The 13,325-nt window shown below is 36.4% G+C and overlaps 1 protein-coding gene across 1 annotated transcript in view; it reads left to right on the top strand.

The window, feature by feature from the left end:
* The window catches only part of BICC1 (BicC family RNA binding protein 1), a 257,023-nt gene that overhangs the window by 22,635 nt on the left and 221,063 nt on the right, over nt 1–13,325 (top strand). The gene's annotated exons all lie outside the window — the stretch shown is intronic.

Genomic DNA, 13,325 nt, shown 5'->3' with positions numbered 1-13,325 from the left:
ATAGTGATTAATGCCTACATTAAAAAATAAGAAAGATTTTAATTTAACAGCCTATTTTTACAATTAAAGGGCCAGAAAGAGAAGAACAAGGTAAGCCCAGGGTTAACAGAGGGAAGGAAATAAAGATCAGAGCAGAAATCAGTGAAATAGAGCATAGAGAAACAATGGAAAAATGAGTTAAATAAGAATTGGTTATTTGAAAATATCAATAAAGACAGATTCTTAGCTATACTTAGAAAAGAAGAAGACTCAATAAATATCAGAGGATGTTACAAGTGATGCTGCAGAAATAAAAAAGATTATAAAAGACTACTGTGAACAATTACATGTCAACAAATTGGATAGCTTAGACAGGGGCTTCCACCTGCGGTCCAGGATAGCTATGAATGTGGCCCAACACAAAATCGTAAATTTACTTAAAATATTATGAGATTTTTGTGTGTGTGTGATTATGTGTCACAATGTATTTAATGTGTGGCCCAAGACAGTTCTTCCAGTGTGGCCCAAAGACGCCAAAAGGTTGGACACCCCTGGAGAAAAAATGGATAAATTACTAAACACATACTATCTACCAAGAGTGAATTATGAAGAAATAAAACATCTGATTAAAGCTATAACTAGTAAGGAGATTGAGTCAGTACTCAAAAAACTCCCCAAAAAGAAAAGCCCAGAAGTAGATGACTTCCTTGGAGAATGTGACTAAACACTTAAAGAAGAATTGACAGCAGTTTTTCTCAAACCCTTTAAGTATTGAGAAGGGAACACTTTCAGACTCTTTCTAGGAGGACCTCATTATTTTTATGCCAAAGTAGAGATACTGCAAGAAAAGAAACTATAGATTATATCCCCGATGAATTGATCTAGAAATTCTTAACAAAAAATTAGGAAACCAAATTCAACAACACATTAACATGATTATACATCATGTCTAAGTGGGAATTATTCTTGAAATGCAAGAATGGTTCACTGTAAAAATCAATCATTGTAACATTAACAGGATGAAGTACAAAATTCACATGATCATCTCAATTGATGAAGAAAGTGCTTTTGCCAGTATTCAACATTCTTTCATGATAGAAACATTCAACAAACAGGGAAAAGGAGAAAAGTACCTCACTGTAATAAAGGCCGTACATAAAAAGCCCATAGCCAGCATCACTGAATGGTGAAAAACTAAAATCTTTTTCTCTAAGATCAGGAACTAGGCAAGGATGTCCATTCTCAGCGCTTCTATTCAACAGAGTTTTGGAAGTTGTAGCCAGAAAAACCAGGGAAAAAATCCAAATAAGAAAGAATCGAGTAAAACTATCTCTGCTAGCAGATGACATGGTTTTATCGTATATAGAAGGATCTACAAAAAAAAAAAAAGTGTCTTAGAACTAATAAATAAATTCATAAAAGTTACAGGATACAAAGTCAACATGCAAAATTAGTTGTGTTTCTATACATTAAGTGACCAATTGAAAAGGGAATTAAGAAAACAATTTTATTTATAGTATATCAAAAAAGAATAAAATACTTAGGAATAAACTAAGAAGGCAAAAGACTTGCATAATGAGAACTATAAAATATTGCTGAAAGAAATTAAGATACAAATGGAAAGACATTATGTATTTATGAATTGGAAGACCCAAAGTGATCTACACATTCAATACAAAGTCTATCAAAATATCAGTGTCATTTTTGCAAAAATACAAATAAACTATTTTAAAATTAGTGTGGAATTTCAAAGGAACCTGAATAGTGAGAAAGAACAAAGCTTGAAGTCTTGCACTTAGTGACTTCAAAACATATTATAAAGCTTTGGTAATCAAAACAGTTTGTTACTGACATAAAGACAGATATAGATCCATGGAACGTAACAGAGAACCCAGAAAGAATCCTTCCCATATATAGTCGAATGATCTCTCACAAAAGTGATAAGGCTTCACAGTGGGGAAGGAATAGTCTCTTCAACAGATGGTGTTGGGAAAACTGGATAGCCATATGCAAAAGAATTAAGTTTTATCTTCACCTTACCTTCCAGGGGTGTCCAACCTTTTGGTGTCTCTGGGCCACACTGGACAAAAAAGGGTTGTCTTGGGCCACACATTAAATACATTACAACACATAATCACAAAAAAATCTCATAAAGTTTAAGTAAATTTATGATTTTGTGTTGGGTCACATTCCTAGCCACCCTGAGCTGCATACAGCCTGTTGGGCTGCAGGACACCCCTGTGAGCTCACACCATATGCTCAAAATAGATTAAAGACCTAAATGTAGGACTGGAAACAATAAAACCCTTAGAGGAATCCTGGGGGGGGGGGTGGTAAACTTTACATTGGATTTGACCATTATATCTTGGATATAACACCAAAAGTTCAGTACCAAAAGCACAAATAGACAAATGGGATCACATTAAATTTAAAAAATTTTATTGCAAAGCAATCGATCAACTGAATGGGAAGGCAACCTACAAAATGGGAGAAAATGTTTGCAAATGATATCTCTGATAAACAATTAATATCCATAATATATAAAGAACTCTTACATCTCAAGAACAAAAAACAGTATGATTAAAAATGGGCAAAGGACTTGAATAAACATTTCTCCAAAGAAGATATAAAAGTGGCTAACAAATATATGAATAAATGTTTAATATCAAGTAATCATTAGAGAAATACAATTCAGAACCACAATGAGATATTGATAGCCACTATAAAGATGCTAGAAAATAAGAGTTGGCAAGAAGGTGGAGAAATTGGAATCCTTGTGCACTGTTGTCAGGAATATAAAATGATGCAGCTTCTATGGAAAACAGTGTGAAGGTTCCTTGAAAGAAATAAAAATGGAATTGTATGATCAAGCAGCCATACTTTTGGGTATATATACAAAAAGATTGAAGACAGTACGTTGAAGAAATACCTGCACACTCATTCATTGCAGCATTATTCACAATAGGCAAGAGGTGGAAGCTACCTAAGTGTCCATCAATAGATAAATGGAGAAAGAAATTTGATATATATACACTGTGGAGTGTTATTCACACTTGAAGAAAATCTTGTCATATGCTAAAACATGGATGAACCTTCTGGACATTATGCTCAGCAAAAAGTGAAGTAGACTATGACAAAAAGAAAGATACTTACATATTTTTTTTTGTTGATTCCACTTACATGAGATATCAAAAATAGTGAAATTCTTGGAAACAGTAGAATTTGCCAGGGGCTGGAAGTTCAGGAAGATGGAAGTTGTTCAGTGAGTATGGAATTTTAGTTTTTAAAGATGAAAAACTTCTAGAGATCTGTTGCACAACAGTGTGTGTATAGTTAACACTAATATACTGTACACTTAAAAATGGTTGAGCTGGTAAATTTTATGTTATGTGTTTTTGTCCACAATAAAAAAAAACAGAAAAGAAAATATCCTGTATGCTGTTAATGTGATTTTTTTATCTGATGGGACAGATTTGCCTTTATGAACAGGCATAACTTTTTAAAAAATGTTTAGAAGTTTTGAAAATGAAAGAGCAAAGGCACTTGAAGAGTCAAACTGGTTCTTTATCTTTTGTTAATAATTTAAAACGAGAGCACTTTCCATATTTCATAGGGTGAGAGCATTCACCCATTGAAACCTAAACCATCAGTATTTCCTTCTGAGAGATGCATAAAAATAAGTCTGCGCAAAGGCAGAATCCTGTGGTAACTGGAACCTCATAATAGCATTTACATTTGGTGTTACCATGCACATAACAGGAAAAAGGATTCAGTTATTTTCAAGCTCTCAAATCCCAAATGTGCTGAATAGACATTTCTTTTAAAAATAAATATACAAAATGGATCTGTGTGACTTGAAGTTTAAAAGAAATGTTCTTGCATTCCATAGTTAACAATTGTAATGGTATCACTTTCTCAAGTTTCTGTATTTTTAAAGTGGACTATCATGGTTTGGCTCAGCTACTAAATTAAATTATTGCTGGCTTGCACATTCCTGTTGGTTACACTATAATCTTTACCTCCATTGGAAAATGTGCCCTATTTGAATGTTTATTTCGGGCTTCTTGGCTTGAAATACCTCTGTTTAGCAATGAAGTGTGGGTGTATGTGTGTGATCTGTGTTATATATGTAGAAAGAAAGAAACGTGTCACATTATGTTACAAATAAACATTAAGAGAGAGATAAGGCACTTAAAAAGTGATATGAAAAATTCAGTGTAATTGAATTCTCAATATCTGATAAGAATGTTTCTAGTTACATATATACATGTACATAATATACACACATACATAGTATGCACACATACATGTTTTTGTTATAGATTGAATTACATCTACCCAAAATTTGTATGTTGAAGTTCTAACCCCCAATATCTCACAGTGTGACCTTTGCAGATAAGGTCTTACATAGGCAATCAGATTAAAGTCATTAGCATGGGCCCTCCAAGTGTCCATCAATAGATGAGTGGATAAAACAACTATGGGACATTTACACAATGGAATACTGCTTGGCCGTAATAAGGAAAACATTTTACCCTTTGTGACAGCATGGATGGACCTGGAGAACATTATGCTAAGTGAAATAAACCAGTCAGAGAAAGACAAATACCATATGACTTCACTCATATGTGGAATGTAATGAACAAACTGAACTAATAAACAAAATAGAGACAGACTCAGAGAGAATAGGCTGACAGTTGTTCGGGGGGGGGGGAGCTTTAAGGTGAGGAGGGATCAAGCAAAACGGTAAAAGGACTCATGGACATGGATAACAGTGTGGTGACTGCAGGGAGGGGGAGGGGGTATAAGGGGACTAAACGGCAATCGGAAAAATACAATAAATAAGAAAAAAAAAAGCCATTAGCCTGGGCCCTGACCCAGTATGACCGGTGTCCTTATATATTATAAAAGGGGAAATTTGGCCACAGTGACACACAGAGGGAATATGATGTAAGGAGACATGGGAGAACTTGGCCATTCCTTACAGTACCTTGATTTTGGACTTCTAGCCTCCAGAACTGAGACAGTAAATTTCTTTTAAACCATCCAGTATGTGGTACTCAGTATGGCAGCACTAACAGACTAAGATAGTATGTTCCTCTATTATGCTACAGATCATGATATACTAATTTAGCTGTAATAGATCATTACTCTTTGAACAGTTTAACATTTGTTAGTATCTTATAAGCACTCTTAAAAATTAGTTTTCCAGTTTTGCAAGTTGAGAAATTAAGGTTGGCCAAGGTGATGAAGCAGTTAGATCTACAAAGTGGATCTAGGACCTCTGACCCTACTCCACATAAGTACAAAGACTGTTTCTTATTAAGGAGTTTGAGTTTAGGCAATTTGTAGCAGAGCCAGAGTCCATCAGAGGAGATCTAATAGATTGGAAAGGTGGAATCAGAAGCAAACAAACCTACTCTTCATCTAGGACCAAAATTTTAAAAAGTTCTTAAAATTACTTATATTTGAATTAAATGATCTGGAGATTAGAAACTGATGTCTTCAGATGGCTGGTTTTCCCACTGCCTAAAGGTGAGACTTTTCATTGTGCTCATCTTGTCAACTGTGGAGGGACACTTGAGTTTAGTGCGTAGGAAAGTGGACAATAAATTGTTGCTTCAGCTGTACCCTCTGCATTCTAGGGCCTGTGAAAGTTTCCCGTGTCTTAGTAAACCATATCTGGGTTTACTACTTCCGGCCCATGGAAGAACACACCTTGCCTGCCCAAACTTCTGACAGGGGAAAGTTGGAGTTAGTAATAGAGAAGAAGAAAGCCATTTAAAAATGTTAGGTATTTTTGTTGTTGCTATGGAGGTTAGGAGAGGTTAATCTTTGGGCAAAAAAGTTGTCAACCTGCTTGAATTTTTGTAGACCATGGTAGTGAAAACTATTAAACTGGCCTGACCAATGAATTTCCCAGTAATTTTTAATTAAGAAAACAAAAGAAACTATGGTATATAAAGCTTGCATTCTTTAAGTCATGTTATTGGCTGTTTAAGTTGTCCAGTATTCTAGTAACTCAAAATTTACCAAGGTATGTCATTTAAAAAGTTTTGCACTAGTGTTTAATATAAAATTTTTGGGAGTAATGAGGAACCTAAACTTTTTGGAGAAATTGATTTAGTCATTGGTAAACTTTTATAATCTATTCTAAAACATGAATATCATATTTAGGAAACAGCTAATCAAGGGACATTGTATGATTTATTATGCTTATGAATTTGGTATTTTTTATTTACTTTTGGGGATAGAATTATTCTATGTGTTATCGCCATGAGTGTCCTTTTTAAATATATACATTTATTGTACTTTTATTATGACTATTTCTATCCTAACATTTTAAAAAAGATTTATTTACTTAATTTTTTTTAGAGAGAGATGAAGTGAGGGAGAAAGAAGGAGGGAAACATTAATGTGCAAGATGTGTGAGAGAAACATCAATCGGTTGTCCCGCAACCTAGACACATGCCCTCACTAGAATCAAACCATCAACCTTTTAGTTCACAGGTGGGTGCTCAACCCACTGAGCCACACCAGCCATGGCTCTGTCCTAATGATTTTAAACCCACAGTTTTTAGTTGTAAACTAATCTAGTCAGTTAGTTCAGAGTAATTTTTTTTAAAAGATTTTATTTATTTATTTTCAGAGACAGGGAAGAGAGGTTGAATGAGAGGGAGACAGACATTGATGTGAGAGAGAAACACTGATACTTGCTCGCCCCCGACCGGGGACCTGGCCAGCAATGCAGGCATGGGCCCTGACCCGGAACTGAACCAGTGAAATTTGCCTTGTGGGACAACACCCAACCCACTGAGCCACACCAGTCAGGGCTTGTTTTTGTCTTTAACATTTTAAATTGTGAAGTATAACACAGATATAAAAGTGTAGCAGAAATGAAAAATAATATTTTTACCCCACTCAGGTCAAGAAAGGAAATATTGTGAGGACTGCAGTAGCACCCCCTTTATATCATGTCCACCCCTCACCTTTGAAGGTAACAGCTCTCTTCATTGTGTGGTAATATCTGTCTTAGGTTGCCATGTAGTTTTACCACCTATGTGTATATCAGTCCCTATAGACCTTGTTGAATTTTGCCTTTTAAATTTCATGTAATTCAATATATAATCTGTTGGGTCTGGCTTTTCTCCCTCAAAATTTGAAATTTATCAGTATGTATATTGCTATAGTTTATTGGTTTCCATTACTGAAGGTTTTCTGTGGTATTAACATACCATAGTTTATCCTTTCCATTCTGACATTCTTTGCCTTTTAATTGGAGTGTTTAGTTCTGCATATATTTAATGTAATTAATTACTGATATAATTGGGTTTAGATCTATAGTTTTACTTTGTGGTTTTTGTCTCATCTGTTTTTATTTTATTTTTCAGTAGATGCTTTTTAGAGCAGTTTTAGGTTCACAACAGAATTTTCCCATATATTTTTCTGTTTCCACACATGCATGATCATTACTGGAATTTCTTGGTGTTGTATATTCTATAAGTTTGGACAGATATGTAAGGTCCAGAATTACATGGTATTCAGCCATGTAATAAGAAAAATAGACGTATTGAAGATACAAGATATGAGAAACATTGTACACAGGACAGTGATGCCTGAGTCCCTTTCACAGTGGGCACCTTGACACCTCACACAGTTCTCCCAGTCACCATCAGCTGCCCCATTGATCATATTTTTGTGAATCTTATCGATGGTCTGAAATCTTTTCCCTTTCAAAGGTAATTTTAGTTTTTGGAAAAGTCAGAAGTCCCAGGGTACCAAATCTGGGCTGTGGTGGGGCTGAGTGACTTGGGTGATTTGATGATTCACCAGAAACCTCTACACAAGACATGATGCATGAACAGGCATGTATTGTCATGTGATGAAGCTGCCAATCACCAGTTGCCCATATCTGTGGCCTTCTGAATCATCCAAATCGTCTCTGCAGAGGACTGTTCCAGCGTAACACAAAATTTGATGCAGATTCGTTGCTCTGCTGTCTGTTATTTTGAATGCACTGTCCACACAGTACACATACTCATTCAATTGTATTTAACGCCCCCACTAACTAGTACAGTAAAGTCATCATTGTCTCAACAATGTGCAATGTGGAGTGCATTCCAGCTCACTCTCCTTGGTTACCAGGTTACATCAATGTTGCTCAAACTGGACTTTTTCCAGACAGACCTTGTATAATTGCACGTTCTTTGATTTTTCCTGTCCAGCCTTATTTTGGGTTAACTTACCTAGCAGCTTTTTAGAAATAGCTTTTATCTTATTTTTTAATGGTTGCTGTAGGATTATACTATATATCCTCATGTTGTCACAATTTGTTTAGAGTTATTGTTGTATCACTTCATATAAAAGGAAAGGCTTTGCAACCATTTATATCCATTTACCACCACCTTACATCCTTTGTGATGTGATTGCCATACATGTTATGTCTACTTTATGAACCGCTCAGTACAGTGTTACAATTTATGTGTTAAACAGCCATATATGTTTTAAAGAAATTCAGAAAAATGTATTTATGAATTATTTGTATATTTACATTCCTTCTAGAACATTTAATCTTCTCTGATATTTACCTTCATCCTGAAAAAATTTAATATTACTTGTTGTACAATTTATACTGGAGAGTAGTGTTTTGAGTTTTAGCTGAACATGTGTATTACTGCACAGTAGTTTCCTCCCTCCCTCCCTCTTCCTCCTTCCTTCCTTCCTTCTTTCCTTCCTTCCTTCCTTCCTTCCTTTTCTTTCTTCTCTCTCTCTCTCTTTCTGCTCTGGAATATTCCATTGTATGTAATGCCACAAATTATCTACTCTTCTGACATTTATGTTATTTTTATCTTTTGGCTATTATGAATGAAGCTGCTATGAATGATGTTGTGCATGTCCTTTGGTGAGCTAATTTTTTTTTGGGCTGTGTATGTGGGGTTGAAATGATATATAGTAACATTATGTTTAGTTTTAGATTTTGCCAGAGACCCAAGATGGAGGAGGAGTAAGTGGAAGCTACACTAACCTCCTCCCAGGATCAATCTGGAGTTACAACTAAATTTTAGAAAAATCATCCTCAATAACCTCCCTGAGAAGTGTGGGGTCTGAACCCCAAGCTGGGCTCCCCAGCCTCCAGCACCAGAACTGGTAAAGAAACCCAAATAACACATGGCTGTGAAAAGCAGTGAGGTTTCTGTCCACTAGAGAGAAGTGGTTGGAAACACAGAGAGCCACTTAAAGGGCCAACTCACAGAATTTCATTTGCAGCCACTTACACTGCGTTCCAGCAGAGGGAGGGCAGAGTAGACTAGAGTCGCGTAAGGAGAGTTTGGGGCTGGTGGCTCTGGGGAGAGAACTGAAGGAAGAGCTGCAAGGATCTGTGTGCTGAGTCATTGCCCGAACTGCAGGAGCCATCTCTCAGGCAGAGCACTCCTCTCTGAATGGCATCAGCCTAAGGGGAAGCAATAGTCCCCCTCCCCCACAAACCCCCCCACATGGGAATTACTCTGACCCACTCTGTGGTGCTTAAGCTCGGCTGCTGAGGAGAACAGCTGGAAGGCATTCACTGATTAACCCTACAGAAAGCCTGCAGGCAGAGGTGGATCGCCGGGAACTCTTAGACCTGAGCAGATACCTTGGCTCTGGTGCTGATAGAAGCTGGCCTTGGTGCACAGCCTGGTTCCTTCTGCACACAAACAGGCCCAGGAGATGAGGCCACATGCTTTGGGTTGTTGATATCTCCAAACAGGTTGCCCAGAGCCAGTCACAGGCAGGGTTCGACTTTGGTCTGCACCAGAGTCTTGCAGATCTTCCTATTACATAGAAACAAGCACAAAGAGTCAGCCAAAATGGGAAAACAAGAAACAGGCCCTTCATGGAAGAACAAGAGCATTCTCCAGAAAAAGAATGAAATGAAATGGAGGCAAGAAATTTATCAGCTAGAGAGTTTAGAGCCATGATTGTAAGGATGCTCAACACATGAAAAAAGACATATAAGTCATAAAAAAGGGCCAGTCAAAATTAAAGAATGCAATATCTGAAATAAATAATACATTGGAAGAAATAAACAGTAGGTTAAATGAAGCAGAGGATCGAATTAGTGATTTGGAAGACAAGATACAAAAAACACCCAAGCAGAGCAACAAGACGAAAAAGGAATTTGAAGACATGAGGAGAGCTTAAGAAACCTTGGGGACAGGATGAAACCTAGCAACATCTGCATCATGGAGATACCAGAAGAAGAAGAGAGTGAGCAAGGGATCAAGAACCTATTTGAAGAAATAATCACTGAAAACTTCCCTAATCTGGTTAAAGAAAGAGACACACAAGTCCGGGAATCTCAGAGAGTCCCAAACAAATTGGATCCAAAGAGCCCTCTACCGAGACATATAATAATTAAAATGGCAAGGCCTAAGAGAATCCTAAAAGCCGCAAGAGAAAAGCAGGTGAGTTACTCACAAGGGAGCACCAATTAGACTGTCATCTGATTTCTTAACAGAAACGTTTCAGGCCAGAAGGGAGTGGCTTGAAATATTTAAGGTGATGAAAAGCAAGTTCCTACAATTAAGGCTACTTTACCCAGCAAGACTATCATTTAAAATAGGAGGAGAAATAAAGAGTGTCCCAGGCAAGAAAAAGCTAAAGAAATTTGTTAACACCAAACCAAGTACTGCAACAAATGTTAACGGGTTTGTTTTAAGAAGAAGAAAAAGAGAAAGAGGAAAAAGAAAACCATAGGAAAATAGTCTAACAATAAAATGGCACTATGTATCTATTAATAATCACCTTAAATGTAAATGGCTTAAATGCTCCACCAAAACACGTAAGGTGCCTGAATGGATAAGAAAACAAGACCCGTATGTAAGCTGCCTCCAAGAGACCCACCTCAGATTGAAAGATACACATAGACTAAAAAGGAAAAAGGGATGGAAAAAGTATTTCATGCAAATGGAAAGGGGAAAAAAAGCTGGGGTAGCAGTACTTATATATGACAAAATAGACTTTAAAACCATAGTTGTAGTTAAGAGACAAAAAAAGGACACTATATAATGATAAGGGGAACAGTCCAACAGGAGGATATAATTCTGGTAAACATTTACCCAACAGAAGTGCACCCAACATAGGAGCACTTATATATGTGAAGCAAATCTTGATGGACACAAAGGGAGAGATTGACAGAAATACAGTTATAGTTGAGGATTTTAACACCCCATTGACTTCAGAGGATAGATCTCCCAAACACAAAATCAACAAGGAGACAGAGGCCTTCAATGACACACTAGATCAAATGGATTTAATTGATATCTTCATAGCATTTCACTCTAAAGCAGCAGAATATATGTATACTTTTCAAGTGCACACTGAGTGTTTTCTAGGATAAACCACATGTTAGGACATGAAATAAGTCAATAAATTTAGAAGATGTTGCCAGTTAGTTTTCAAAAGTGGTCATACCACCTTGTATTATATCTGTACTCTAAAAGTTTTTCAGTTTCTCTATAACCTTGTCAATAATAGGTATTGTCAGTCTTTTCCTTTGTATCCATTCTGGTGAGAATTTCATTGTGGTTTTAAATGTGTAGCAACATTTGATTGTGGTTTGACTATGCATGTCCTTGATTACTGATGAGGCTGAGCATCTTTTCACATGTTTGCTGGCTATTTGGATAATCACTTTTTGTGACACATGTATTCAATATAATGTAACCTCACATAACTCCAACGCCTGGCTCTCTGGCTTCTGAAAGCTGAGAGGTTGTCAAAAGCACGAATTAGGTTCTCAGACGCCTCCTCCTTGAATCAGCACATGTTCCCATGGAAAAGGCCCCAGATGCTGCCCTCACCTCCCTGGGCTACTGTTCCCCACTGTATCTTGGCTTGGCAGTTCTTCAATCTCTTGTAATTCTCCAATGCCTTTAAGGACATTTTTCATTTTTTAAGTATTTTCATCTTGTATAGTTAACCACAAGGGGAGGGTCCATATTAGTTGGTCTGTCATTACTGGAAGTGAAATTTCTCAAAGGTTTTTTTTTAATCAAGTAATTTCATTTTTCTAATCTTAATTTTAAAGATATAGAGGAAAACATAATGTCACAAAACATTAATTTTTACAGGAAATAACTTTTAAGGGAATTTATTTGGAACTTCATTTGTGGGTTGGTTACACATTATTCCTTGGCTTTGAAGGAATTTCCCATAAAATGAGCTGTACTTATGTTTTTGGTTTCCATTTTGTAATATTATTTCTTGATGTTTTTAGAAAGAAACTACTTTGGTTAGAATTGATCTTTAAAATAGTCTAGATACACAATCATGACAATGAGTAAAAGAAGCATATTCTTTCATAGTAACTTCATAAATATCAAAGTATCTGTCCTTTGAGCTGACTTTATATAAGTAGTGTGCCTATTTAGATGGACATGGATGGTATTCTCATAGAACTTAGAAAATGTAATAGAATGGCTTTGGAGAGCTAGAGGGAAGATGGCAGCATAGAAAGCACAGGGAATCTGTGTCTCCTCCTGGACGACAGTCGCACCAGCAGAACCTTTCTGATGTAACTGTTTTGGAACTCTGGAGTCTGACTCATGTGGCACCATGGATGGACCTTGAAGATATGGTGCTAAGTGAAACAAGCCAGTCGCAATAGGACAAATACTGTATAATTCCTCTCATATGAGGCATCTAGAGTAATCAAAGTCATAGAGACAGGAAGTAGAATGGTGGTAGCCAGGGGCTGGTGGGAAAGGGAAGTTGGGTTGGTGTTTAATGGGTAGAGTTTCACATTGGGAGGATGAAAAGATGGTGAAGGTTGCACAACAATGTGAATGTACTTAATGCCAAATGAGCTGTTTTCTGAAAAATGGTTAAAATGGTAAATTATATGTTGTGTGTATTTAACCACAATTAAGAAGACAAATTTTAAAAATGTAGTGTCACGCATTGGAACACATTTTATTAACTCATTCCTCAAATATCTAAATTAAGCCCTAATTTGAGTGTATTATGTGATGTTGCTGTTTAAAGCAGCCACACAATGAATTATTTTTCTTCCGTGAAGACTGCTTTTGGAATGGAAATGCATGCCTAATTTTTGTGTTTTATAGATTTAGAGTTTAATATATTTAGTTTCTTTTGGTGGAACCCATTATCTTGATAGGATATACAGTTCTTTTATGTGATGAAGCCTTCATCATCTAATAAAATTAGTCCTTTTTCGTTTGTAAATTATTGCAGAAAGCGCTCTCTAGGTTGTTAATTATCCACTGGATAGCATATATGTGCATTCTTGAAAATGGTGGGGCCACAGTGAATGTTGTAGAGGATGTGTAGTGCTAGTTTTCCTG

The sequence above is a fragment of the Pteronotus mesoamericanus genome, unplaced genomic scaffold (assembly GCF_021234165.1).
Source record: "Pteronotus mesoamericanus isolate MK-2021 breed Mesoamerican mustached bat unplaced genomic scaffold, CSHL_Meso_final contig_24, whole genome shotgun sequence".
Classification (NCBI taxonomy): Eukaryota; Metazoa; Chordata; class Mammalia; order Chiroptera; family Mormoopidae; genus Pteronotus; species Pteronotus mesoamericanus.
This window is presented reverse-complemented; position numbering and strand designations above follow the sequence as displayed.